General features: G+C 39.6%; 1 non-coding gene across 1 annotated transcript; it reads right to left on the bottom strand.

The window, feature by feature from the left end:
* Window positions 1-2,058: 2,058 nt before the first annotated feature.
* On the bottom strand, window positions 2,059-2,131 carry TRNAG-UCC (transfer RNA glycine (anticodon UCC)). The gene has a single exon. It is a non-coding gene; the product is annotated as a tRNA-Gly (tRNA).
* Window positions 2,132-5,572: the final 3,441 nt, after the last annotated feature.

The raw sequence follows: 5,572 nt of genomic DNA, 5'->3' as shown, positions 1-5,572 counted from the left end.
TAAATATCACTATTTGGCTTATTCTCACAAGGTTTTAGCATATAATTTTCTCACTTATTTCTAAATAAAATCCAAGTTTTTATTTCTTCTTTAATTCAAGATGATTTAGAAAAGAAACTTCAAAATCCCCAAGTGGATTTTTGTTTGTTTACATTTTATGGGCTAAGTTTTTCTTGACATTTGCTAGTTTTATTTTATGATTTCTATTTATTTTGTAAGCAACTGATGTTTACCTTGTGTGCTAATATACAAAGTTCTAAGGTATTTGAAAAGAATCTACATTTTCTATTTGTTGAGGATTAAGCTCCATGTCTGTGTGTATTAAGTCATTTGTTAACTGTTATTCAAGTCCTCTATAGATTTATTTCATATTTATCTACTAGATTTTATAAGTTCTGAGAGAAGTATATTAAGATTTGTTCCGTTCAGTCCAGTCGCTCAGTCGTGTCCGACTCTTTGAGACACCATGAACTGCAGCACACCAAGCTTCCCTGTCCATCACTAACTCCTGGAGCTTGCTCAAACTCATGTCCATCAAGTCGGTATGCCATCCAATCATTTCATCCTCTGTCATCCCCTTCTTCTTCCTTCAGTCTTTCCCAGCATCAAGGTCTTTTCCAATGAGTCAGCCCTTTGAATCAGGTGGCCAGAGTATTGGAGTTACAGCTTCAGCATCAGTCTTCTAATGAACATTCAGGATTGATTTCCTTTAGGATGGACTGGTTGGATCTCCTTGCAGTCCAAGGAACTCTCAAGAGTCTTCTCCAACACCACAGTTCAAAAGCATTAATTCTTCGGTGCTCAACTTTCTTTATGGTTCAACTCTCACATCCATACATGACTACTGGAAAAATCATAGCTTTGACTAGATGGACCTTTGTTGGCAAAGTAATGTCTCTGCTTTTTAATATGCTGTCTAGGTTGGTCATAGCTTTTCTTCCAAGGAGCAATCATCTTTTAATTTCATGGTTTCAGTCACCATCTGCAGTGATTTTGGAGCCCAAGAAAATAAAGTCTGTCACTGTTTCCATTTTTCCTCCATCTGTTTGCTGTGAAGTGATGGCACTGGATGCCATGATATTTGTTTTCTGAATGTTGAGCTTTAAGCCAACTTTATCACTCTCCTCTTTCACTATCATCAAGAGGATCATTAATTCCTCTTCACTTTCTGCCATAAGGGTGGTGTTATCTGCATATCTGAGGTTATTGATATTTCACCTGGCAATCTTGATTCCAGCTTGTGCTTCATCCAGCCTAGAATTTCTCATAATGTACTCTGAATATAAGTTAAATAAGCAGGGTGACATTATACAGCTTTGATGTACTCCTTTCCCTAATTTGGAACCAGTCTGTTGTTCCATGTCTGGTTCTAACTGTTACTTCTTGACCTGCATACAGGTTTCTCAGAAGACAGGTTAAGGTGGTCTGGTATTTCCAGCTCTTCAAGAATTTCCCACAGTTTGCTGTGATCCACACACAGGGGCTTCCCTGATAGCTCAGTTGGTAAAGAATCTGCTTGTAATGCGGGAGACCTGGGTTCGATCTGTGGGTTGGGAAAATCCCCTGGAGAATGGAAAGGTTACCCACTCCAGTATTCTGGCCTAGAGAATTCCATGGAGTCAAAAAGAGTCCGACACGACTGAGCAACTTTCACTTCACTCACACACAGTCAAAGGCTTTAGCACAGTCAATGAAGCAGAGTAGATGTTTTTCTGGAATTCTCTCGCTTTTTCTATGATCCAACAGATGTTGGCAATTTGATCTCTGATTCCTTTGCCTTTTCTAAATCCAGCTTGAATATCTGGAGGTTCTTGGTTCACATACTATTGAAACCTAGCTTGGATTTTCCTAATATGATTGTAGATTCGCCTGTCTGTTGTATCTCTAGGAGTTAATACACATATATATGTATATACTTCATATACATATATGTAATATGTATATATATATACACATATATATTAATATTTATATTTGGCTGTGCCGGGTCTTAGTTGCAGCACACATGTGATCTTCATTGCAGCATGCAAACTCTTAGGTGTCGCATGTGGGATCTAGTTCCCTGACCAGATATCGAACCTGGGCCCCCTACATTGGAAGTGCAGAGTCTTAGCCACTGGACCACCAGGGAAGACTCAGTGCTTTGCATATTTTAAAATTATGTTATTGGTGCATGAAAGCTTTTTGTGTCTGTAGAATATTGTGGATGTTACCTTTTATCATTAAAATATACTTACATTGTTTTACAGTAATTTTAGCCTCAGAATCCACTTTGTGTGATGTGTGTGTGTGCCTGCTTTCTATTTGTTTGCATTCACCACTCCTCTTTTCAACCTTTGTCTGTCTTTTTTAGGTATATGCATAAAACATAAAATTAGAATTTTATTTTTCATTCGCTCTTAGAGTCTTCATTGTTTCTTTCAAAAAGCAGCTTTACTGAAGTAAAATTGATATACAATAGACTATACATATTTAAAGTGCACAGTGTACATACATGAAATAATCACCAAAATGATTGTTTTAAATAACTGCCTAATGATGTTTTAATAGGGACATTAAATACCGTGTCCATAATTGAAAAAAGACATGTTTGGCCTTATTTTATCTTATTGTGTGCTTTTTGTGCTATTATATATTATTTGTTCTGTTGTTCCCTAACCAATTTTTAATTCCTAATTAAATTTTTAATTTGATCCCTAACCAATAATTAATTTTAATTGAAAAGTTTTAATTTTTATTTAGTATTTTGCTTTCTGGTGATTTGGATGCCTTTCTACATGTGTCTCTCTTTTAATGGGTATATGTGTATATCTGTGTATGTGTGTATGTGTGTGTGTGTGTGTGTGTGTTAGTTCTTTAATTGTGTCTGATTCTTTACAACCCCATGGACTGCAGGCTGCCAGGCTCTTCTGTTCATGGAATTATCCAGGCAAGAATACTGCAGTGGGTTGTTGTTCCTTTCTCCAGCGTATCTTCCTGACCCAGAGATAAAATCCAGGTCTCCTGCATTGAAGGCAGATTCTTTACCATCTGAGCCACCAGGGAAGCCCACATATATGTATACATAAAGTGTATATTCAAATCTGTACTTCTCTATCAATGTACTAACTGTCCCCATTTTTTAAGAGAAGACTTTTTAGTATAGTTTCATTCAACCCAATTCCAACCACATATTCCACATCAAAATGAAAATGTTAGTATGTGTTTACTTCACCATTGTCTCTGTTCCTCCCCCACCAACTGGGTTTTGTTGGAATCATTTGGAATTTGATTCCCAGCTTTTAGTTTTTATTTTGATAGAATATCCTGTATCTTTCAATCCCTTACACTCTTCTATTCTGACTTAGCCATCACTATCACTTGCTCAGTCCTCCTGGCTGCTGTCCTTACTCCTTGTCTACCCCTTGCTCATCCCCCTTCTCCACTCTCATCATCATTCTGCGGGCTTCATCATGCGCACTGGTGATCCAGACTACATTCTCAGGGCCTCACACCCTCCTCTCCTCCAATGGAGTGTTCTCAGATGCCATCATTGTCACCGTCTCAGGTGCCCACTCCCCAGACTGTCATAATCAGTAACTGAACTCCGTCTGCCATCCTTTCACCCCACCTCCTCATCTTCCTTGTCTGGTTCTTCTGCTCAACCACTCCCCTTTCTGATCTCAGCAGTCTCTATTTTTCCATGACTGTCTCCTATGCTTCTTTCCCTCCCCATCTAGCTTGGATTCCATGATTCAGCTCTGTTGCCCCTTTGCACATCCTTTTAACCAACTTGCCCCTCACTCCTGGTAGTGAGTTGAATAATGGCCCTCTCACAGGCACACCTACTTAGAATCTTCAAATGTGACCTTATTTGGAAAAAATAATCTTGGCTGATGTAATAAAATATCCTGGATTAGGGCAGGTTCTAAATCCAATGACAAGCACTATTTATAAGAGAAAAGGAGCCACGCAGAGTTAGAAGAGGGAGGCAGAAATCAGAGAGAGTGCTGTGTCTACAAACCAAAGAAAACCAAGAATTTTTGCCAAGGATTTATGGCAGTCACCAGAAACTAGGAGAGAGGCATAGAGTGAATTCTCCTTCAGAGTCTCCAGAAGCATGCAACCCTGCCAACCCCTTGATTTTAGACCTGTAGCCTATGGAACTGAGAGAAAGTAAATTTCTAGTGCTTTAAGCCACCATGTTATTATGGCAGCCCTAGGAAACTCATCCATTTTGCTTAACTCATCCATTTTTTTGATTGGAAAAATCATGAATTGCTTAAAACTGACTAGAATAAACCCCCTACACAGTGAATGAGCTCCATTCTGAGAGCACATTCATAAGTCCAAATTGTTCATAAGTCCAACAAAGTTAGCCTAGGTACCCAACTAACACAATTGGCTGTATAGTACTGTACTCCAGTTCAATTCAGTTCAGTTGCTCAGTAGTGTCCGACTCTTTGTGATCCCATGGACTGCAGCACGCCAGGCCTCCCTGTTCATAACCAGCTCCCGGAGTTTACCCAAATTCATGTCCATTGAGTTGGTGATGCCATCCAACCATCTTATCCTTTGTTACCCCTTCTCCTCCCGCCTTCAATCTTTCCCAGCATCAGAGTCTTTTCCAATGAGTCAGCTCTTCACATCAGGTGGCTAAAGTATTGGAGTTTCAGCTTTAGCATCATTCCTTCCAAAGAACACCCAGGACTGAGCTCCTTTAGGATGGACTGGTTGGATCTCCTTGCAGTCCAAGGGACTCTCAAGGGTCTTCTCCAACACCACAGTTCAGAAGCATCAATTCTTTGGTGCTCAGCTTTCTTTACAGTCTTTACTGTACTTTAAGAGGTTTTAGGAAAGGCTGAGGAACCAGAGATAAAATTGCCAACATCCTCTGGATCACGGAAAAAGGAAGACAGTTCCAGAAAAACATCTATTTCTGCTTCATTGATTATGCCAAAGCCTTTGACTGTATGGAACACAATAAACTGTGGAAAATTCTTCAAGAGGTGGGAATACCAGACCACCTGACCTGCCTCTTGAGAAACCTATATGCAGGTCAGGAAGCAACAGAACTGGACATGGAACAACAGACTGGTTCCAAATAAGAAAAGGAGTACGTCAAAGCTGTATATTGTCACCCTGCTTATTTAACTTATATGCAGAGTACATCATGAGAAACACTGGGCTGGAAGAAGCACAAGCTGGAATCAAGATTGCCGGGAGAAATATCAATAACCTCAGATATGCAGCTGACACCACCCTTATGGCAGAAAGTGAAGAGGAACTAAAAAACCTCTTGATGAAAGTGAAAGTGGAGAGTGAAAAAGTTGGCTTAAAGCTCAACATTCAGGAAACGAAGATCATGGCATCTGGTCCCATCACTTCATGGGAAACAGATGGGGAAACAGTGTCAGACTTTATTTTTTAGCACTCCAAAATCACTGCAGATGGTGATTGCAGCCATGAAATTAAAAGACGCTTACTCCTTGGAAGGAAAGTTATGATCAATCTAGACAGCATATTCAAAAGCAAAGACATTACTTTGCCAACAAAGGTCCATCTAGTCAAGGCTATGGCTTTTCCAGTGGTC

The sequence above is a fragment of the Bos taurus genome, chromosome 1 (genome assembly GCF_002263795.3).
Source record: "Bos taurus isolate L1 Dominette 01449 registration number 42190680 breed Hereford chromosome 1, ARS-UCD2.0, whole genome shotgun sequence".
NCBI lineage: Eukaryota > Metazoa > Chordata > Mammalia > Artiodactyla > Bovidae > Bos > Bos taurus.
The sequence above is the reverse complement of the archived record's forward strand: the minus strand, read 5'-3'. Positions and strand labels throughout refer to the sequence as shown.